General features: G+C 48.9%; 1 long non-coding RNA gene across 1 annotated transcript; it reads right to left on the bottom strand.

Annotated features, from left to right (window-relative positions):
* Positions 1-16,742: 16,742 nt before the first annotated feature.
* Positions 16,743-20,588, bottom strand: LOC130705968 (uncharacterized). Its single transcript, XR_009006388.1, has 2 exons — positions 20,468-20,588; positions 16,743-17,097 (listed from the first exon to the last, which is right to left on the bottom strand). It is a non-coding gene; the product is annotated as an uncharacterized LOC130705968 (long non-coding RNA).
* Positions 20,589-24,119: the final 3,531 nt, after the last annotated feature.

The following is a 24,119-nucleotide window of genomic DNA, read 5'->3' as shown; positions in this document are numbered from 1 at the left end:
ACCTCTCTGTGTATTATCTGTAAATGGGGATAGTGATTATACTTACCTTGCAAGACTGGTTTGAGAATTAAACAAACTAATTCAAGTAGAATGTTTAAAAGGCGCCTGGCACCTAGTAAGTGCTTAATAAATGCTAGTTAAGCTTATTCATTCATGTGTTGGCTCCATAGATGTGTATTTAGTGCTTACCACGAGTCAGGCACTTGCTGAGTTCTAGAGATGCTCAAATTCAGTCCCTGCCCATATGTAGCCTGCCATCTAGTTTCTTGAATCAGTGAATGGATAAGTATTAGGTGTAGTACTTGTGAGTTTGGTTGTTATATGTTTTGTTAAGCAAGCTCACAATTTAACTGTTTGAGAATGTGTCCAGGCTCAAATATGGGATCATGGTCTACTTGGATTGTGTAAAACAAGCAATGCAATTGGGGACAATCCCTGATAAAGTTGACATATGTAATCTTGGTGTTTGGAGAACATGGGAAAGCTTGCCCAGGACAGAGGGTCCTGGAAGCCTCCTGCTCAATCTTCACTGCTAATGAGAATGTTTTAAAAAATATTTTTTCTACAAGGCAGAATAATTACTCTCATAGAAATATACAATGAACACATCAAAATTTTCATTTAACTCATTAGTTAGTGAAGGTAAGACATTCAAAGTAGAATCCAAAGAACAGAACATATCTAGGCCACCAAGAAATAAATTTGCTTAATGCAAAACTGGGCAGTTTCCACTGGACAATAATCAATTGCATCTCCACCAGACACAATTTACATGGACAAAAATCATTTCCATTACTATCGGTTGTCTGAGTTGTAAAATAACTGAAGATAATAAAACTCAGAAACAATCTTCAAGGACATACAGTAATATTTTTGACCATTTCAAAGTCTTTTCGTTTTCTTCGATAAGAAGTTCTGAACTCACATACCTCAAGATGACAAGTGCCACTCACCCCTTCCAATCAAAGAGCTTTACTGCCAGTAGGGAGCCCAGTTCCATCCAGAGAGAGCTGGAAATCTTCCAGCCATCCCCAGCCTGGCACAGCCTTTGTCCACCTTTTCTTCCCCACCTTTATCTCTCTGGCTCTTCTCTCTCCCTAACCCTAACCCCACCACTCACAACCCCTTTGATTGTGCAGCCAATCCATTCATCCCTCTATGTGGTAACCATCATTTATTGAACACTTTCTACATGCTAGACACTGCTAAGCTCAATGCATTCATAATAGCATTTAATGTTCAAAAGAACTATGAAATGAGTGCTATCTTTACCTCAAATTACAGCATATTAAAGTACCTGAGGGAATTTCCCGGTGGTCCAGTGGTTAGGACTTGACGCTTTCACTGCCATGGGCATGGGTTCAATCCCTGGTCGGAGAGCTAAGATCCTGTAAGCCGTGCGGTGTGGCCAAAAAAAAAAAGAAAGAAAGAAAAAAAAGAAAAAAAAAGTACCTGAGATTCATGGAAACAGCTATTCCGAGGGCACCTAGCTAGTCAGAGCAGATCAAAGGCAGTCAGACTCTTTTTTTTTTTTTAATTTTTTTTAAAAAAATTATTAGCACCTTTAATTATTATTTATTTATTTATTTATTTGGCTGTGTTGGGTCTTCGTTTCTGTGCGAGGGCTTCCTCTAGTTGTGGCAAACGGGGGCCACTCTTCATCGCCGTGCGCGGGCCTCTCACTATCGTGGCCTCTCTTGGTGCGGAGCACAGGCTCCAGACGCGCAGGCTCAGTAGTTGTGGCTCACGGGCCCAGTTGCTCCGCGGCATGTGGGATCTTCCCAGACCAGGGCTCGAACCCTTTTCCCCTGCATTAGCAGGCAGACTCTCAACCACTGCGCCACCAGGGAAGCCCTTAATTTTTTATTTGTTTTATTTATTTTATTTTTGGCTGCATTGGGTCTTCATTTCGGTGTGTGGGCTTCTCACCTCGGTGGCTTCTCTTGTTGCAGAGCACGGGCTCTAGGCACACGGACTTTAGTAGTTGTGGCATGTGGGTTCAGTAGTTGTGGCTCGTGGGCTCTAGAGCGCAGGCTCAGTAGTTGTGGCGCACGGGCTTAGTTGCTCTCCACCATGTGGGATCTTCCCGGACCAGGGCTCGAACCCATGTCCCCTGCACTGGCAGGCGGATTTTTAACCACTGCGTCACCAGGGAAGCCCAGCAGTCAGACTCTTAACCACAATACCAGAAATAGTAAATAGGGTCACTTCTCTTGCCATCTGTTATTAACTGGTAGTGGCTACCTGGAGGATTGTGTTGAGATGGATTCTGAGGCATCCTCTTGGTTCAGTGGGCGATAGTGCTGGGCTCCACTACTGATGTCTGCCATGGTCACCGAATCAGAGAATGTAAAGGTTGGCAAGCATGCCAGATGCTTGTCAGGCTGGCTTTATACTATATTGTCTCTTGCATCATCTCCTGAACATTTTTTTTTTTACATTGCTGATGGCAGCTTCTTACTTTAAGGCCTGAGCCCTGAGCCCTCCCTCAGTGTCTGGATCTTAATGCCACTTTTCTAGGTCTTTGCTACTCGAAGTGTGATCCCATCAGCTTTCTGCCCTGCCCTCCCCAGCCTCCCCCCACACCCAGCAGTGCCGGCACCTGGGAACTTGTTAGAAAAACAGAATCTTGGGTCTGACCTCATACCTACTGTATCAGAAGCTGCATTTTAACAAGATTTCCAGGGGATTTGTTTGCACATTCAAGTGTGAGGAGCACTGGTCCAAGGGACCGCTTTACTCAACTGCACCTGCCCCCACCTCAGTAGCCAGAATCATCTTCTAGAAAGGTGCTGGCTCAGGCCCAGGTCTACATATTCCCAACGGACCCTAATACTTAGCCCAGCAGAACCAGATGCATTTACCAACTACTTCAATTGAGGTATAAAGACTTTAAGACATCTTCCCCCACCATGGAAAAACCTTGCAGGATTCTCTGGCTTTTCCCACTAGGGCTGTGAGTGCCTCTGGGTCTGCTGGCCACACCTCTACAGCTCAGCACCACATCCTTTCCTGTTTTCTGAGACTCTGCACAGTCTCCCTGAGACCTCAAGAATCCAGCCCGACCTCTCCACCCTAGCCTTTGAGACCTTTGCCCCTTCTCATAGCGGTCCAAGGAGTTAGGTTGGAGTTGGATGGACAGCACAGAGACGTGGAGGAGAAATAGTTGCTGAATTTGAGAGCAATAGCTGCTCATTCAATCATTGGTTCAACCTGTGCTGTTGAGAACTGTTCTTTGCCAGGCACTGAGGGTACAGCAGTGAATAGAGCATTGGTCTCTGCTCTTGAGGAAAGTGGACATGTAAGCAGGTAATGGCAATGGAATGTGATACAAAAGGTAGACACTAGGGTTGTCAGGAAAAAGACAAGGGTACTCTATGCAGAGGGAACAACATGAGCAAAGCCATGGAAGAACATGGCCTGATCAGGGAACAGGGAGGAAAGTGGGCCCGGGCATAGGCTGAGTGTGGAGGAGAGTGGCAGGGCCGATCTAAGTGAGGATTTGGGCTGATCCCCAGCAAAATTTAAATCTCATGGTGGCTTGGGCCTGTAGCACATGTCTGAGCCATCCCTGCTTCCTCTTAACACCAGATCTCATTTCTTTACTGACGTAAGCCAATCAAAATCAGGAAACATTCTCTCTCTCTCTCTCTCACACACACACACGACATGTTTAACAAGACATGTTAAAGTGAAATGTTAGTGGGTTTGGGATCTATGCCCTCTCACCAATCAAAGACTGGTTCCATCCCTGCCAATACCCCCTTTTCACACAAGTAGGAGCAAGAATGATCAGTGAATTAAGGAAAGAACTCTAGGGCAGGACTTTGGGTCTCATCTAGAGATGGGGGCAGGCTTGGCTACATGTATGTACCAGATCTGACTGTGTGACTGTGCCTGTGTGTGTGTGTGTGTGTGTGTGTGTGTGTGTGTGTGTATGCACATATATGTGTGAGTGTACACATGCCACACCTCCGGGGAGAGGCAGGAATTCATTCCCTTGAAATCTCAGGAGATATCATTCCAGTTCCTTGTCAGAGAAAGAGGGATAGACTGTTCCATTGACGCCCCTCTAAGATTTATACGGGAAATTTACTTGGGGCTTGAAAAGTGAGGTGACTTTAATACATAACTTCAGATTCTTTGACACTCCTCCTCTTGAGAGGTGGAGTCTATGTCTCCTCGTCTTGAATCTGGGCTCCTTTGACCAGTTGAGTGTGATGGAAGTGATGTTCTGTAACATCCAAGTCTGGGTCACAAAAGCCCAAGCAGTTTCAACCATGTTCGTTGGAACCCTTGCCTCTTGAGCGGCCTGAGCTGCCATGTAAGAAGTCAGACTAACCTGAGGCCGCCATGATAGAGAGGCCAAATGTAGGTGCTCTGGTTAACAGCTCTAGCTGAGCCCAACTTTGCAGCCATCCCCCCTGAGACACCAGACATGTGGGTAAAACCACCTTGAATCCTCCAGACCAGCCTGTCCTCCAGGTGAATATCATCATGTCCTCAGCAATGCCATGTGGAACAGAAGAATTACCCAGCCAAGCCCTGCCCAAATTCCTAACCCATAAAATGGTGAGATATAATAAAATGGTTGTGGTTTTAAGCTACTAAGTTTTGGGGTACTTTGTTATGCAATGGATAACTGAAACAAGTGGAAATAATAATAATTAAGTTTATTAAGTACTTACTATGTGTCTGGCACTAAGTATTTGACATGTATTAACTCTTTCATTCCTAAGAAGAGGATTCCTAACTCAAGGGAACAGCTTGTAAGTGGGATCACTTAGAATTGAACCCAGGCAGTCTAAAACCAGAGTCCATGCTCTGAACCCTTACCTTAGACTGTATAATAATAGAGATTAAAAGGCTCTGAAAGATCACACGACTGAACTCCTTTATTTTACAGATAAAGAAGGGAATACCATTACATTCACCCTTGTAACGTGTATAATTCAACGGTTTTAGTATCTTCACAGAGCTATACAACAATCAGCACTATCTAATTTTAGAACATGTTCATCACTCCCCAAAAAGAGAGGCCTATTCTGGACATTTCATATGAATGAAATCATACAACATGAGGCCTTTTGTGTCTGGCTTCTTTCACGTAGTATCTTTCAAGATTCATCCATGTTGTTTCATGTATCGGTACTTCATTTATTTTTATTGCCCAATAATATTCCATTGTATGGACATGCCACAGTTTATCTACTTAAAAGATGGAGAACCAGGAGAATTAAAAGAAGAAACCTAGGATCCCACAGTCTCTTTGTGCCAAGTCAGGACCAGATCCCAAGTTTGATGACTCAGTCTATGGAAAGAAACAGAATGGAACATTCTTCTATCTCAAAACCCCCTTCCTTTTGGACCATAGTAATTGCCTCCTATCCCAGGGTCACCTTACCAAAAATCTTGGTTTCAATCTCTGCCATTCACTGTAGATGTGCAAAAATGACTAGCTCCTTCTCAGGGCTTCTGGGTGTGCACGTGCATGCACACACACACACACACACACACACATACCCATTTTCATCAGAGCTAGGTAAAATTTCTGTTGATACCATCTCAGTGATCAGAATTTTTGCTTTCAAAGGTATTAACCTGGCTCAAGGTTCTGCACTAGGAATTTCTCTTGTCCTTCTCTTCTTTCCCATTCTTTCCTCGTGTCATTTAAAGTGGAAAAACTCTATGACTACATGTGGTTGTCAGCTTCTAAGTTGGCCCCCACTGATCCCTGCTTCCTGGGGTTCATGTCCTTGTGTAATCTCTTTCCTGAGAGGGACTGAGGCATGTGAATGAGCTTGGAAGCAGATTCCCTTCCCCCAGCCCTGCCCTAATCAAGACTTCGAATGAGACCACAACCCCAGCCAGCAGCTTGACTGCAACCTCATGAGATACGCTGGGCCAAAGACACCCACCTGAGCTGTGCCCAACTTCGTGACCCACAGAAGCTGCAAGATAATAAATGTTTGTTGTTTAAAACTACTAAGTTTGGGGAATTCCCTGGCGGTACAGTGGTTAGGACTCAGCGCTTTCACTGCCGGGGCCAGAGTTCAATCCCTGGTTAGGGAACTAAGATCCCACCAGCCGCGTGGTGAGGCCAAAAAAAGGAAAAAAACAACTAAGTTTGGGGATGATTATTTACATAACAATAGACTAATTGCTATGTAATAACTAATACACTGCATATTGAAGAAACTTGGGGGTACAAATGATGTATATGCTAAGTAAGAAATAGATATAAGAGAATTCTTTCCTCAGTCCATCTATCCATTCCTTCACTCATTCTTTCAACATGCTTTACTTGCTTTGCCTCTGGGGACACAAAGATGAATGATACCATTTCTGTCCTTGAGGAACTTCCAGCCTAGTGTGGGAGGCAAACTTGTAAATGAATTATTAAAATTTTAGTGAAAAATGCTAATAGAGGAAGGTTCAAGGTACCAGGGCAATACAAAAGAGGAAGAAAATAATTCTGCCTGGAGATATGAATAAAGCTTTGTAGGAACATTTGGTTGGTGTTTTGAAGAATGAGTAGGAGTTTGCCAGGCGGGCAATGGGAGGAAGAGCATTCCAGATAGCAAGAGCTATAAGCACGTATACTGAGAGACCAAGAAAGCCCAGTATGTTTGGGGACTCACAGGTCATCCCATGTGGCTGGATCTTAGACCACTAGGTGACAGGGAAGTCTGGCAGGGGAGGTTGACCAGGCAGTCAAGGTGCTTGGTACCAGCCTCAGGTTTTTGGCTTTTATCCTGAAAAAGAAAATGAAGAACAAGTGGAAGTCTTTAAACCAATGCATGTTGTGGTCAGATTTGTGTCTTAGAAACAGAACTCTGAAGGGTATGGAGGATGGCTGGAGAGAGAAGGCTGAAGTCAGAGAGGTCAGGTAAGATGCTGATTCTAATCCAACGGAAGGGTGATGAGACATAGATGAAGCATTGTCTGTGAAATCAAGAGGAAGGTGAAGGAGAAAGGAGGAAGGAGCTCAAGGTGTTTTCTAGCTGGGATGACTGGGTGGATGATAAACCACTTACCAAGAGAAGGAATAAAGATAACACTGGGGCAGTGGAGAATCTATTAGCCAGGATCATGTAGATTATGCGGCAGTAACAAATAACCTCAAAATCTCACTGGCTTAACAAAACAAAGGTCTCTTGTTTCCTCCCTCATATTACAGATCCCATGTGGTCAACAGGGGTCTCTCCTCCATGTGATCATTCAGGGATCGAAGCTGACAGGGGCTCCCCCATCTTGTAGCTACATCACCTGGAACACGTGGCTTCTTCAGACACCTCTTCAGTTACACAGCAAGAGAAGAGAGAGATACTAGAGAATCGTGTATGGGTTTTTTACTACTCCAGTCCAACAGTGATGAACATCCACTTCCACTCACATTTCATTGGCCAGAACAAGCCTTGTGGCCTCTCCTAACCACAGAGGGTTGGAAAGTATAGGAGAGCACATGGGATACTTGGTGAGCATGATTATCTCTGCCACATAGAGGTAAGGAACTCAGTTTTGAACACATTTACTTTAAGGAGGAGATATCCAGTAGGCAGTTGGAAATGTGGTCCTGATGCTCAGACAAGAGTTGGGAGCTTGAGCTGTAGGTCTGAGCACTAACATTGTCCCTGCCTTCTAGAGGGCTTACATTCTAGACAGGGATGAAAACATACAAAAATAGCTGTATCTATAAGAGGTCAAGTTACATGCTATCTGGCTATGAGCAAATGACCATGAAAAGGAAGATGGAGGAGGAGTCAATCCCACGATGGTGAGTAGAAGTCTCCTAAGCGAAGATCAATGATAGCAGACCTCTCAGTGGACTGACAGACCTAGGCAGGTAAGGAGTTTATGGAAGCAGCATAGTATGGTGGATTTGGGGAGAAAGGGTGTAAGGCAAAGGAGATAAGCGCAGAAGGGCAAGGGGTGGGCAGATGGTAGAATGTTTTAATGCCAGGTCAAGGAGCCCAGGCTGCAGTTATGGAGCATCAGTGGAGGATTTGGGAAGGGACAGGTAGATGTGTAAAGAATGGATGGGCAAAGTTTTTGCATTACTTTTCTCCTTTCAGTATAAACCAGCTCCCTCTCTCACTTGCATGCACACAATTGTACACTCCCCCCACCACACACACACACATTTTCTGCCCAGATCCCAGTTCTATATCTTAGTTCTAGATTATAACTGATTTGTCACTGTTACCAACTAGGCAGTTTACCTGAATTTCTGGCCAGATAATTCCTTTCTTCCTTCCTTCCTTCTTTCTTTCTTACTGAGATATAACAGAGAAAAATGCATAAAGTGCATTTTAATTTTAAGTAGAGTTGAATGAATTTTTACACGTCTACACTCATGTAAACACTACTTAAATAAAGATATAGGACATTTTCTTCCTGCCACCTTCCAGTGAGTCCTGTTCTAGAGGTAACCACTATTCTGGCTTCTATCGCTATCAGTTAATTTTGCCCGTTCTAGAACGTCTAGAAATGGAATCATATACTATGCCCTTTTTTGTATCTAATGTCTATGAGATCCATCCAGATGCTGGGATCCTGGCCACATTCTGAGCTGTTCCAGCTTTTAAACCAATTTGCCTTTCTTCTCTTCCACTTTCCTTCTTTTCTTTCTACCTTCCTCCCTTTCTTTCTTCCACCGGTGTGTGGTTAGTATATACCTTGGCACAGGCGTTCAGGAAACAGCAGTGAGCAAGGCAGGCTTGGTTCTTGCCCTGTTGGAAGTGTGTGCCCTACTGGGAGGGACAAAGTGAAGCACCAGGTCATTACAATACAGCGTGATGAGCACAGTGCTTGTCAAGTCCAGGGTGCTATGGGAATTCACAGACGAGGCATCAAACCCTAACTTTATGGACCACGGAAGACTTCCTGGAGGAAACATCTAAGCTGAGGCTTGAAGGATGATTAGAGAATTGTGAGCAGTCACCTGTGTAAAACCTACAAGGCAAGAGAAAGAATAGTGCTTTCAAGGAACTACAGGAAGTTCAAAGTACTAGTTCTGCTTGGCTGGAGCATAGAGTGCAAAGTGGCTGCAGGCCAGGCGGGGCAGATCACAAAGGGCTTTGTAAGCTCTGTTAAGGAGTCCAGACTTTATCTGGGAGCATTGGGCCATCACTGAGGTGCTTTCATTAGAAGAGCAAATGAAGGCTTCGTTTATTTTATCTATTATTAAATTTGATTTTGATTGTGAATCATTTTTTAAAAGGCATTTTAGTTTTGGGGTAGGTACACACATGGTACAAAAGGGCACATAATGTATAGAAATGCATACCTTATTACATTAATTTAGTTTTTGTTTTTTGTTTTTGTTTTTGTTTTTGTTTTTCTTTGGGGGGGCATGCCATGCAGCTCTCAGGATCTCAGTTCCCCAACCAGGGATTGAAGCCGAGCCATGGCAGTGAAAACCTGGAATCCTAACCACTAGGCCACCAGGGAACTCCCCTGCATATTAATTTTGTATCCTGCCACTTTACCCAATTCTTTGATGAGCTCTAGTAGTTTTTTGGTGGCATCTTTAGGATTTTCTATGTATAGTACCATGCCATCTGCAAACAGTGACAGTTATACTTCTTCCTTTCCAATTTGGATTCCTTATTTCTTTTTCTTGTCAGATTGCTGTGGCTAGGACTTCCAATACTATGTTGAATAAAAGTGGCAAAAGTAGGCATCCTTGTCTTGTTCCTGATCTTAGAGGAAATGCCAAAAGGGCATGTAATGAAGCACAGTTCTCCCTGGCTCTCCTGTTCCTGACTCCCCATAGGTGTGGCTTTTAGAATGATTGCTTTGGCTGCAGTGTGCAAAGCAATACAGTAATGAAACAGGAGTGAAAACAAGAGAATTTTTAGGAAGGTATTGTGCATTCCAGATAAGAGAGGATGGTAGCAACCACGGGAATGATTAGAGAGACGCTGAGGAAGCAGAAACAATGGAAAGTAAGCATTGATTAGACATGGCATATGAGAGAGGAAGGGGTCAAGGATGACACACCAGGAAGGAGGAAAGTTCCCTTCAGAGAACCAAGGGGGAACGAGAGGGGGCACAGTTAGGGGAAATGTGGTGAATGGTCTGCAAAAGTGGCCACCAGCAACGCCTTCCCCGTGCTTTCATCTATTTTTCTCTCTCCTTGAATCCAAGTGGCCTTGTGACTTTCTTTGACCAACAGGATGCAGCAAAATTGATGCCCTGACAGTTCAGGTCTAAGTCTTAAAATGCTTGGCACAGCTTCCTCTTTTGCCCAGCCACCATGTCAAGAAGTCCAAATGCCCTGCAGGAGAAAGAGAGGCTACATAGAAAGAGAGGGAGAGAGATACCCTCTGGAGGATGAGAGGCGATGAAGAGAAAGAGAGAGGTCCAGCCAGCCCCCATCTCTTCCAGACACACCAGCCCAGGCTTCAGCCATGGAGCTGTGGTGAGCTGTACACACCAAATCCTGCCTGAACTGCAGAATTGTGGGCAAATAAAAGATTGCTCTTGTTTTAAGTCACTCAGTTTGGGGTGGATTGTTATTCAATAGACAGCTGAAAGAGGTAGGAAGGGGTGGGAGAGAGAGAATATGAGTTCAGTGTCTTGCCCATCTCTACCTTTGAGTTCCATAACCATGGTCAGCTGTTTTCTTCTTTTCATTTTTAAAATCCCCACTATCTCTGCTAAACACCTGAAGCTTTATAGTCTGGAGCCTTGGTCTAGGAGGTTCAGGTGTCCTGGTCTGTTGTTTCTCCAGTGCTCACATCAACAGCTCTGACATCCATCGCAGGTTGATTACTGTTTCCTTAAGTCAGCCTAGGGTTGGTTCCAACTCCACCTTTGGTTTTGGGGAAGGAATTTTTTTTTTCTGACATCATACCCCTGGGGGAAATGTTATTTCTTTGTATTGCTCATTTTCTAATGCAGGACTGAGTACAAAGTGGCTGTTCACTAAATGCTAGATGAATGACTAATGAGGTTCACTTGGAGACCGTCCTAAACGGGGTCCAATTCCTGAGTTTCTGTCCCCAACCCGAACTCTTCAGTTCCTCTGTTTATACGAGGAGAAGGTCTCACCTCTCCCTCTCTCTCCAACTCAGGAGCTGCTCCCATAGCAGGGGGTGGAGAGTGGGGTAGGAGATGCGTAGTAAGGATGAGTTAAAGGGCTCAGACACAGTCAGAGAGCTGTCCCCTCTGTGCCTCCAAGGAGAAATAACAGGGGCCACGAGGAAGCAGGTGATGTGACAGGTGATTGATGGGGACAAAGACCTGAGAGGTCTGTCTGCCTTCCTCAGCAGGGGCCCGAGGAGGAGAGCATGTGTGTTTGCTGTGTGTACATGACTGACCCCAGGCTCGCTGTCTCAGTGACCCTCTTCTCCCCTAACACAGGATGCCACCAAGAACTCAGGCAGCTAGGAGACAGTCTGCCATTATCTGTCTCCCTGTCTAGTGGTTCCCCAGGGCAGGGACCACCCCCCTTTCTCCAAATTGCCCCCCCAGGGGACCTTCCATGCAATCCCTGTTGACTGCTCTCTGTGGCCTGCCCAGATCCCATTTCTCCACAGCTCTGAAGGGATGGAGCATCTTCTCTGTGTCCTCAAATCCAGCTCTAGTTACAGTGGGATCTAAGCAGGGACTCAGGTGAGACTAGTGCAACCTTCTCATATTCAAGATAAGGAAACCAAGACCCAGGTCAGGGCAGTCACCTGTCCGAAGTCCCCAGCTGGCTCATGGCAGAGCTGAGGCCAGGACCCAGTTGGTTCCCTTGGCGGCCTCCAGCCTCTAGTGGGGCTCTGCTCTCTCTGAGTTCCCTTTTCTCTTTACCATTCTTTCTTCTCTGCTTCTCTCTGGCCCATGGCCCCGGAGAGGGGCACTTCCCATGGGGGAGGGAAGGCCAGCAGGCAGCCTTTTCTAATCAGTGTGGAACTTAGAAACCCCACTTGTGCACACTAAGAGGTGGATGTGTGCATGTGTGCACACACTCGTCCACCTGCAAACACCATCAAATAGTGCCATTTAACACAGCTGCTCGAGCTTGGGCACAGAGACACATGCAGACCCAGAGAATCACACACACGCCTCTACTGGAGTCACCTGTGCCCTCCACAGTCCCCCCCCCATGCCCATGGACCCTGGCACAAACACAAGTCACAGGACTCCTTGCCTGGCCTCAGCCCTTGATGTCCCTCCAACTGGCCCAACTGGTGGCCCCTGAGCAAGGACAGCTGAACGACGGGTCCTGGCCCCAGATCCAGAGGTGGGAATGAGAAGACAAGTGCAGAGCGGTCATCAATACAGGCACAGCTTTGTCCACCCAGGACTCCTGCCACTGGGTCCCTGAATGTCCCTCCCTGAGTGGATAATGAGAGGGTGAGGACCCCACTTTCCTTCTTCTTCCTGCTGCCTTTGCCACCCCCTCCCCCTTCTTGATAAGAATCTGTTTGAATGAAGCTCCTGCCAGGACACAGCTGGATCTCTTAAAACACAAGGGGAGATGTTTATCTTTCCTCTCAGCCTTGCCCTGTCACCTCCCCCTGGGCACTGCCAGCCAAGGGCACTGCCTGGTGAGACAAATTAGGTACGACGGAGCTGGGCCCCTGGAACCTAGGGCTCAGAGTGTGAGCGCTGTTGGCGGGGGAGGGTGGGCAGCAGAGCGGGAGAGGGAGGACAGGTAAGCCAGGAACTCCTGAGATGTCCCTTCAGAGTTTGTTCACCTCTTCCCATCTCCTCTCCTCCCCACCCCAGCCCAGCCCCGGCTCCAGCCATTCCAATGCCCCCCACCTCTGGAAAAGCCAAGTTGGGATTCGATCCCCAGCCAGTTGCCAGAGTTCCGGAGCAGCTGTCCCAGGCTTGTGGGGGAGGGGGCCAGGAATGCTGGGGCTGAGGCCTGGGCCACCCCAGACAGAGCCGGCTCTGAATTCTGGGAATGTTTGTGCAGCTGGAGCCCATTAGGGGAGGGAGCCGGGCCGCTTATTAATCCCAGCCTTGTTCCCCGGGAGGGGCCAGGGCCCTGCACACGAGTGGAGGGGGCCGGGATTCTGCTCCAGGCGGGGATGGGGGGAGGAGGCCAGCCCCCAGCCCTCAGCCCCCTGCTTGGTTGAGTCTCAGACAGGAGCTTGGAGATCTGGGGCCCTGCACCTCCCTGTGTGTGTGGATGGGGTGTGGGCACATGTAGGGGGCCCTGGGGGCCATAGTGAGGTTTGACAGAAGTGCTCCTACCTGGGGAGCTGAGAAGCACACAGTGGTCCTGGGAGGGGGTGCTGTGTACTCCTCAGGGGTCCTCACCAGCGGGGCAGGAACTCCTGCTGGCTGGCACCCTGGCTAGTGAGAGAGGAGGAGAAGGAGCGGATGAATCCCTGATGCCCCAGGTGCTTGAATGTGTGCACAGAGGGGGCTGAGGCGTGAGCGTGGAGGCAGCCACGTGAGTCACATCCTGCCACAGCTCCAGGGGGTGCCATTTACCAAGGAGCACCTCTGGAATCGTGCAGTGCGTGACCTGCTCAACCGCGCACAGCGCTCCTGTGTGTAGGGAGTCTGGGGGCCTGGTTTTGGTTCCAAGCTAGCACTGCTATAGGATATGGTACCCAAAAAGGCCTGGCGTGGTGTTCCATCTCCACTGACTAGCTGTGGGGCCTTGGATACAGTTTTTATGTCTCTTTATCCACAAGCTGGGACAGGGTCTGTCTTATGCACCTTGTAGGGTTATATATAGATTGTGTTCCTTTGCCTGTCTGTGTATCCATCCATCCATCTATCCATCCATCCCACAGACTTGATGGCTACTATATGTCATACACTCTGCTGGTTACCAAGGCCACGAAAGTGAATAAGGACCCTGACCATTAAGAACTCATCCTTAATAGTATGGGCTGGGGTGGGGTTAGTCATACACACACACGCACACACGCATGCACACACGCACGCGCGCCCACACACACAGTGTGAATGTGGACAGTGCTTTAACTCTGTGCCGTAGAGAGCGGAGGAGGAAGCACTACTAGCCAGCCTGTCACCTGTACGTTCTTAGGATGACATCTGTGAAGGTGCCCTGTACGCTGCTGTAAGGCCCAGCACAGTGTGGGGAGAGGCTCTGGCAGGACCCTCTGGGACAGAACTGAGCTCCCCCGTATTGACTGCTCTCACTCAGGCCCTGCCACATCGCTGGCCTGAGGCTGGGGCTGTTAGATGCGCAGGGTGATAATTCCAGAAAGGTTCCAGAATGAACTCTACTAGAACTTTGGTAGGTTGGGAGCTGTGACAAAAATCCCAGCACCCTCTTTAGGGAGCAGGGAGGAAGGCTCTATGACCGATTCCTTAGAGAGAGGGTTAGCTTTGGTGTCTTTGCTGAACTACAGTTGCAACTCACCAGTCATGGGAGATGGTGGGGAGGGTCTGGGGCAAACGAGAGAGGGAAGGTCACTGAGGGGCAGGGGCCTGGGGAGATTTGGGGAGGGGTCATCTGCCTCAGCCATCCCGAGGTCTTGGCCAAGGAGAGGAAGGAAGACCTCTCCTCTCCCCTTCATTCCGCACCGGACTCCCTCAGTGTACAGGGTCTGCAGCCTAGGTAGGGTGAGCTCCCTTCAAAATGTAGAGAATTTCCCGGGAGGGCTGGTGGGACAGGAGCCGCAGAACACCAGAGCTGGGAATTAGTGTGACAAAAATTTGGAATCTGGGGATGGGCAAGGAGTGGGAGCAGCTGTCTGAGAATTCCCGAGTCCCGAAGCGGTGGCCCCAATGGTTCCAGATGCCACCAGCCATTTTAGGCAGAGATGGTCTGTGAACTGAGTGCTGCTTATCCAAGGGCCTCTCTGCTCTTCGGTCCCAGACCACATGGCTAAGGGACTAACACCAGGCTGTGTGTGTTGAAGAGGATCATGGAGGTGAGAAGGAGACCCACAGAATTCTGGAGGCTCAGTTCCTGCTTTGAGGAAACCCCATTCTAATAGGGGAGACGGCCCCTGCCCTCAGGGAACTCCTGATGGAAGGGAAACATCGTTTGTCCTCTAGGAATGCCTAAACTGATGGTAGAGACATAGGCTCTGTCCTTGGGAAACCCTCAGTCTGACGGTGGAGGCAGTACACACACACACACACACACACACACACACACACACGCACACACACACACACTCCTAAGCCACAAAAAGTTACAAACATGGAGTGAATACGAAATGACCTAATGAACTTAATATCAGTCGTGGGCAGGCGGGAGTAGTAAAATGAGTGATGGGGAGAAGAAATACGCAGTTCACTCAAGGAAGACCCTGTATGATGAAATGGACTAGGGTCGGTTGGGGGACGGCGCTTTCCGATGTACAGGTACCCTGACTCTCTCCCCCTTCTGGGGGAGGGCTGTAAAATGTCCAGACTGAACTGGTTGATCCCTGAGATCCCTTCCAGCTCTAACAGCCTAGACTTCCTGACCTCAGCCCTCTCACCCCCGTTTCCTTTCCCTCAGAGCAACCCCACCCCTGCCCTTCCTCTCCGCTTTCCATTTGGTCTCTCCTGAGGCAGGTGGTCCAGCCAGCTGCCTGGCCTGTGTGGAGATGAGATCCCACCCACAGTGTGGGGTGGCGTTCAGTGGGGGTGGGCTGTGACCTGAGGAGCTGACAGCTGGGGCTGAGGCTCAGGCTGGGGGCACTGGGGTGAGGACACGGCCAGTGACAGTCTTTCCCAATCCCCTCAAGAGGGGAGGTTTGCGGGGAAGGAGAGGAGGGTTTGGGAGATGTCATGGGTCCAGGCTGTGGTAGGTCTGGGAGGGTCATCAAGGAAGAACAGGTTGAACTCCGCTTCCCCGGAGCTGGGGGACATTGGGGTTAGAGTTGCGCCAGGCTGGGCGCTTCCTGCAGCTGCTGGGTGTGCTTGTTGTGAGGGAGCTGGGGGTCGGGGGGGGTGAGGTGTGGATTGGAAAGGACAGCTGGGTCTGCCAGGAAGCCTCGCCTGCCACCCCTCCCGAGACACTTCCCCTCCCCCACCCACACACATGGGCTAGGATGGGGGGTCCCAGAACAAGAGGCCAGACAGAGGCAAGGGAGAGGCTACGGGGGGGGGTGGGGCTGGGCCGGAGGGAGCCACGTTATTTCCATCTCTGTGCCTTTCCCTCAGAAAGGCTTCCATGAACAGAGTATCCAGCAAGAGGGGATGGCTGGATGGCTGACCGGATGGACGAATGAGGATTCAACTCCTATTTTCACAGATTCAGGCTAGAGCACTTACCCCTCTATACTGCTGGTTCTTAAACTTCAGCAGTGCCTAAGTGTCACCTGGTGGGGTTGTTAAAACATAATGCCGCAGAGGCCACCTCGCTTCAAGATTTTGATTCAGTAGGTCAAGGGTGGGGCTGAGAATTTGAATTCCCAGCAGCTTTCCAGGCGAAGCTGATGCTCCTGGTCCGCAGGCCCTGCTTTGAGCAGCGCTCTACTCCTCCTTTCTCCCCTCCCTGCTCAGCTGTCCCATCCCTCTCCCAGCCCCGCCCGCTGCCAGCACAAGCCACTCCAGCTGTTAGGGGCTAAGCACATGGCTGGGGTGGCAGAGGGCCAGGGTCAGACGCTGCGGGAGAGAGTGTGTGGAGCTCAGCTCAGCTTGGCTTTTTCTGTCTGACCCAGACCCTGGCAACACACTGAAGTGATTCTCTACCCCTTCCCTTCCTCTCTTCCCCAGCCCAGTGACCTTCAACCTGTGGGTGCCCTGGGAATTCATAAGTGGACCTAACAGAATCTATAGATTGCAGATTTCCCACTGTCTCCCAGATCTGTGTACTATTTTTTTTTAATAAATTTATTTATTTATTTATTTATTTATTTATGGCTGCGTTGGGTCTTCGTTGCTGCACGCGGGCTTCTCATTGCGGTGGCTTCTCTTGCTGCAGAGCACAGGCTCTAGGCGTGCGGGCTTCAGTAGTTGTGGCACTCGGGCTCAGTAGTTGTGGCTTGTGGGCTCTAGAGCACAGGCTCAGTAGTTGTGGCGCACGGGCATAGCTGCTCCGCGGCATGTGGGATCTTCCCGGGCCGGGGCTCGAACCCGTGTCCCCTGCATTGGCAGGCAGATTCTTAACCACTGTGCCACCAGGAAAGTCCCCAGATCTGTGTACTATTGTTCTTCAAATATGTGTGGATGCTGTTGTGGTGAAAAAACATAAAATCATTTAAAAGTCTTAATGAATGTATGCTTTCTTAAAAAATTATAAAATATATCATACTTACAATGCATATTGGCATTTTGTCTAGACAAATGATCCTTAACACAGCCTAGGAGAGCATGCACAGCTTGCTGCAGCCCCGTCTAAGTTCCCTCTCTCTCCTCACCACACAAGCCTTTCTTCAATTACACAAATGGACCTCACTCCCTCTGGCCTCAGGGCCTTTCCACATGCTGTCCCCTCTGCCTACAACAATCCAATAATCTGTCTCACTCCACACCCACTCCCTCCACTCCTTGGCCTGGTTAACTCTTACTTTTCCCTCCAACCTAGACTAATCACTTCCTTAGTGAATCTTTCCCATCCCCTGACCATGTTAATTCCCCCCTTAGAGGCTCTCACAATACTTATATGTACTATGTATTCCTCTCTCTGAAGCCCTCAACTTTTTTTGTTTTTTTGTTTTTTTCAACGTTTTTTGTTTGTTTGTTTTGGCTGCGCCACACAGCTTATGGAATCTTAGTTCCCCTACCAAGGGTTGAACCCCGGGCCCTTGGCAGTGAAAGCGCAGTGTCCTAACCACTGGACCACCAGGGAACTCCCTCAACATTGTTTTAATTTTATATTATGTACGTGGCTTTGATTAATTTCTGACTCCCCTGTCGGTCTGAAATTTCCATGAGGCAGAGCCCATTTGTTGTAGTTCTAGAGCCAACCATAGTGCCTGGCACAAACCAGGTGTTTAATAAACATCTGATAAATGATGTAGTCAATTATCAATAGATAAAAATCCCCTCCATTGCTAAAGGCACCAGTCAGGGGCTTCTTAATAACAACTGGTACACCTGTACTGCTGCTTATCGAGATTTTCTGACCACCTGTTCTCATAAGTGGACCATGGCTTTGGCTTCTGCAGTGGAGGTGAGAGAGAAGCAGAGGTGATTGGCAGGCAGCCAGAGTAGTAGGAGTGGGGAGGAAGAGAGGAAGTTGGAGAGAGAAGGGAGAGAAGAGTGATGGAAAGGAGAAAAAAAGATCTGAAGAGAAGCAAGAGGACAAAGCCCTCTTAGGACAAAGTGAAAGGAAGAGAATTTCCAGAGATCAGGATGGGGTCATCGGGTGGGGTCAAAGGGGTGTCATTTGACTGCCTTGCTCCGTGACCTCCTCCACCATGCTCAGTCACCTTCTCTCTTTCCCCATGCCCTGCTCCCTCCCCCTTGGCCCCAGGAGCTGGGCTAGTTTATTTTCCTTGGGAAGGCTTCCTGAAAGGGGAGCCTGGTTTTCCTGACACATGAAAAGTGTCTCAGACTGCCATCTGACCCTTCCTGCAGAGCCCCAGCTCCAGGGAGTTTGTCTGACATGCAGTCACACACGTGGACACATGCACATATCCTGGCACATGGCACCCACATACACCCAGGGAGCCCAGGGTAAGTCTGGAGGTTGTGTGACCACAAATGTGTATGTACACAGGCACCCCCTTGCATATAAGATGCAATGCACATGAACCCAAATCGTATCCCCCGCATGGGTGCCTGGTACCTGTGTTTGCATGCTCAGCACATCTTCTCGCTTGTTCACACCTAAAACGTTATTCCAGACACCCTGAGTGTGCCCATTTCCACTCTTTGCTGTACTACTGGGGCAGGAAGGGTCAGAGTGATGGACACGTGGTGTGGCTGGGGGTGGGAGTGGCTGGTGTGGCCCAGGGCCAGCTGCAGCTTCTCCCTTAATCAGAGGAGGAGCTGGCCCAGGAGACCACCCACGGCGCTGCAGTGGGTCCTCCCCCTGCCTGTGGGTGGGAAGTGGGATGTCTGTGTCCTCAGGGCTCCCTGACTTCAGGCTCTTTTAGAGTCCTCACGCCATCTGTACTTCCACAGAGGGTCCCTGGGAATTGGAAGGGAGTTCTCTCCGACACACACACACACACACACACACACCGGCTTGCTGACTCCGCCTAGCCTCATTGTCCCCACTAGCCCACTCCACTGGGCCAAGGGCTCCGGCCCTCTTGAGAAGAGCCTTGTCAGGGAGTGGAAAGCTCAGGGATTGCTCTGCCCCCTACCAGTTATGGGACTGTTCAAAAATAATAATCTCAGCATCTACTACATACCTCTTCCCACGTATTTCATGCACCATATCTTACTTAATACTTCCAACAAGCCTGTGAAGAGCCTTATACCCTTCCTTTAGGGATGGGGAAACTGAGTCTTTGGGGGATAAAAATCTTGCCCCATTCATAGAGCTCATGAAGCCGAGAGCTGGGATTTGGTCCCAGGTCTGTCGGCTGCCTACGTCCATGGTCTTGAACCCTGTGCCATACTACGTCCAACTTTGCTCGCCTCACCTTGTCTTCGGCTGTAAAAATACCTATTTCAAAAGCTTTCCAGGAAGGAATTGAGATGACTTTTGTAAAATGGCCTAGCACAATGCCTGGCACATAGGGAGCATTTGAAGACTTTCAGTTTTCTTTCTCCTTTGGGTTCCTGTATGGAGAAAATGCTCCCCTGACCTGTGGGAGGGGGCTTTGGCAGCAAGGAGTGAGGTGGGCAGGGTAAGCAAAGAGGCAAATTAGAAGCAAAGCCCTCCCACCCACCCTCTGACCTCCAGAACCGGGCCCTTGTGGGAAGCCAAAGAAACCAGTGGTCATCATTCCGTGCCTGCCCACCAGCCATGGAAGGGACATGGCTGGAGAGGACAGGGAACCTCCCAACCCACAGCTTGTCCACCTTCTCTCTGACACCCCCAGGGAAAAGGAGGCACTCCCAGACTCCCAGACAGAAGGATGAAGGGGAGGGACTGCGGGGGAGGGGAGGAGGGGCCACCACACACTGAAGCCTTTGTGGGATTCCCAAGCATAGAGGTGGAAACACTTCATATATCAAGTGTGTTTGTCCCTCCCTGGGGAAGGTGGAGGCAAGAGGGAGGGAGGAGGGGGTGGAGGCCAGGCGATTGGGCTGGGGCTTAGGGCCTGAAATAGGAAACACCAGTGTGTAACCCGAGTCGGGGGAGAGGGGTCCGCCCAGAACATTTCTTGAGGAAAGGACCTGTTCTTGGCTCCTGGGATCCCCATTCGAGGCTTTCACTCCCTTTCTCCAGGCCTCTAATCACTGTGCAGAAACACACACACCCGTCACTCCTTCCAGATCCTGTGCTCTCCCCGACAGGCTCCGTAGCTCCCTTCCCTGCATCTCACTCTGGCTAACTCCCTGGCCTGCCCCTTGGTCCTCCCAGAACTAGCTCTTTCCTCTCCTCCCCATCTGCCACCCTAAGCCTGCGTCCCCTCCCTCTTCCTCCATCTTCCAAACCCAGCTCTGGTTGAGCCTCTGAGACCCCTGGCCTCGATCTCACCTGGATCTCCTCCTGGATCTCACACTCTCTTCAACCACAGCCTCCTTCTGCCCCCAACCGGTCCAGGATCCTCGCTCAGTCTCCTCTCTAAGTCTTGACACATGCCCTGCCTCTGTCCTCTGACTCATGGCCTTGACTCAGGCGACAACCACGTGCTGATAACAGGGGTGCCAGGGCTGCACTGTGAGTCACTGTCGCAAGAACCTTGTAATGGACATGACTGTGACTGATTTTGGAAGTCAGTGCTATCCATTTGCTTACTCAAGAAGAATTTATTGAGCACCTACTATACGCCAGATCCTCTGCTAGATGTTGGATGCCTCGTGGAGCTCACAGTTAGTATGCATCACCCTTAGGCTCTAAAAAAGAGGGTCCTCTGTTCTGGGAGCCTCCCGTTGCTCTCTACCCCACAGAACAAAGAGTCCATGGGATGCGTCTACCCAGAGCCTACAGGGCCCCCTCTACGCTCCCTTCTAGATCATGCTCTGGGTTCCTGGCCAAGCCCTGTGTGGAACTATATTGAAGTCTGAATCAAAAAAAAAAAAAAAATCAGTAATACTGATCCTATCTTTATTAAAAATTTTGATATTTTGTTTATTATGGGTCTTTTACATTAATTTTGATTTTTAAAATATCGCATTAAAGTATTATTTATCGTTATTACTGAGTTTCTTGGCATCCCTTAAATTTTGTACCTGAGCTGAGGGCCTCACTGGTCCCCAGAATTTCCTATCTAAGTGACCCCAGACTGTTTCCAAGGCCGGCAGAGCTCCTTCCCCATCCATCCTTCCCACCAAGGGCAGACCAAATACAAGTGTGGATACCCTCAGGGTTGATGGTGGTCAAGGGCGGGCTGGCTATGGGGGTGGGTGGGGCTTGCACACGTGGGCTGGGGAGGTGTCCTCACCTGAGCAGAGCAGAAAGGAACTGCTGGTGGGAAGTAGGTAGGTGGGGCAGCGCCACCACATTCCAGCACTAAACTCCAAAGTGATTTTGAAAGTAGATTTGTCAAGGTAAGAGATAGGTCTTATTTAACATTTGATTTATAACTTGTATTTTTAAAAAATTTTTATTTTATATTGGATTAGAGTTGATTAACAATGTTGTATTAGTTTCAGGTGTACAGCAAAGTGATTCAGTTATACATATACATATATCTATTCTTTTTCAAATTCTTTTCCCATTTAGGTTATTACAGAATATTGAGCAGAGTTCCCTGTGCTATGCAGTAGGTCCTTGTTATAACTTTTATTTTGTTTTCTTTTTATTTATTTATTTACTTTTTGGCTGCGTTGGGTCTTCGTTGCTGCGCACGGGCTTTCTCTCTAGTTGCGGCGAGTAGGGGCTACTCTTCGTTGCGGTGCGCTGGCTTCTCATTGCAGTGGCTTCTCTTGTTGCGGAGAACGGGCTCTAGACGCACAACTACTGAGCCCTCGTGCTGCGCAGTAGTTAAAGCATGCAGGCTCAGTAGTTGCGGCATGCAGGCCCTAGAGTGTGCCGGCTTTAGTAGTTTTGGCACGTGGACTCAGTAGTTGTGGCACACGGGCTTAGTTGCTCCGCGGCATGTGGGATCTTCCCAGACCAGGGATCAAACCCGGGTCCCCCGCATTGGCAGGAGGATTCTTAACCACTGTGCCATCAGGGAAGTCTCATAACTTTTAAATATTTAGAAATGTTGTTTGCAGCTTTTTATTGGTACTCTTGCCCCAAGATCTGCAGATGTTAAGGGCAGGCCTGCTTACAGGGATGGTGAGTGGGCAGACAGAAAATATCAGGATGGAGTAGACAAGTCTGATCGCCTCACTGCCGCTGAATTCCCACCTGTGTACCTTTGCTCCTGTCCTTCCCACCACAGCTCTTACCCACCCATTAAATCCCTCTCCTCCCTCTGCAAAGTCTTCAGCCATCCCTGCTGTCCTTGGTGGCTTCTCCAGACTGTGACATTTACTGCCAGTACCACACCCTGAGCCCTCCTTGCATGTAGTGCCTGGCATCAGCCCTCCAAAAGCTATTTTGTGCTGTCACCTAACTTTTAGTGTGTGTGTGTGTGTGTGTGTGTGTGTGTGTGTGTGTGTGTGTGGTGTCCGGGGTTATCAGTGTTTTAATGGCGTTGACGCTATATTATTTTATTCTTTAAGTTCCCTACAGTGTTAGACTTTGGAAAGAATGGGTTTGAAATTAACCAGAGACCTAGGGTTGATGCTGGCCCTACCCCTTATTAGCTCTATGACCTTGAGCAAGTTAACCTCCCTGAGTCTCAGATTTCTCCATATAAAACAGGATAATAAGGCTTGCTTGGCAGGGTGTTATAAACACAAGAGGTAATCTATATAAAGAGCCTGACAAAGTAGGCAGTCAATAAAATGTTAACCATAATGATTATATTATTACACGTAATATATTACTATATAGTTTATATTTATTATGTGCCTGCTATCATACTGTTCATAGGACAATTATAATTGTGTACTATTAAAGGCATTACTTAAACTAGATGATTGAATGGGACGATCGGCAGGCCCAAGAAACCTAAGGGAACGGAAATAGGGCCCTTTTGACTTGAGGCTTTCCTGACTGGGAGAGACTGAGGACATCTCCGGAACTGGGCGGCTTTGGTAAGGGGATCCTTGGAACCCATGGTTCCTCTCTGGGCATCAGACATAGGAGTGAGCAATACAGGGCTCAGAATTAATCCTTCCACGTGGCTAAGGCCTCCTGACCCCGGGGCACTTCATTCAGCTACACCAGCCACACCCTTGGCACAATCCTGTCCCTGCCCTGTTGGCAGAGGCAGCTGTGTACCAGGCACCACCTCCATCTGCTGCGGAGTTGGCCAGTCTTCCCAAGTGAGTCCCCTGCCCCAATGCACCCCAGAGTGCCTGCCTAGGAGAAACCATGGGAACCGAGGGCTGGGGGAGCAGGAGACATTGGATCCCAGCTCCCAGGACCACCCACCCTGACCTCCTCCCCTATGATTATTAAAAACATATTTCCAAAGGATTAGCAACTATGCCAGGGATGTTGATCGCTAACCCTCAGTCCAACCAACCGTTTTAATCACTAGCTGCAGCCACATTAACATTACTAACTAATGAGAGTCTGCAAGGCGGGGTGGGCATAGAGTGGGGTGGGGAGGGAGGCACCTGCTATACGATGGAGCCAAGGGGCCACCCTGGGAGAGAGTGGCTCAAAACTGCATCCCCCCCAATCAGAAGACCAGCTCCTTAGAGCATTGAAGACACTGGTTTAGGGATGGGGAGCCTGTGTCTAGGCACTCTGAATTACCGCATCTTGGGGGAACCATCAGTTAGGCTCCCTGTGGGACAGTCCACAAAGCAAGGAGGTCACCTGTGCTCAGCCAAGTTCTTAGACTGGAGCCCCTGTAAAGACCTAGCTCTTGGCTCACAAGCGTGTGCAAAATGCAGGAGATTCAGACTCAGAGACTTTGCCATTGTCCCATGGCAGGAATGATGGCTAAGTCCACTCCTAGTCTTACCTCCACCCGTCCCAGCTGGGATCCCATTTTTAGCATGTGATTGAGATGGTAAAGAATTTGTCCAATGGGGGTGGGGGCACTAAAGATGGCCATTGGTGCACTCAAGTTAGTTCCCTTTGAGGGGGCAGATGGGAAGTTAAGAAGGCAGGAAAGGCA

The sequence above is a fragment of the Balaenoptera acutorostrata genome, chromosome 20, assembly GCF_949987535.1.
Source record: "Balaenoptera acutorostrata chromosome 20, mBalAcu1.1, whole genome shotgun sequence".
NCBI classification, from domain to species: Eukaryota; Metazoa; Chordata; class Mammalia; order Artiodactyla; family Balaenopteridae; genus Balaenoptera; species Balaenoptera acutorostrata.
The sequence above is the reverse complement of the archived record's forward strand: the minus strand, read 5'-3'. Positions and strand labels throughout refer to the sequence as shown.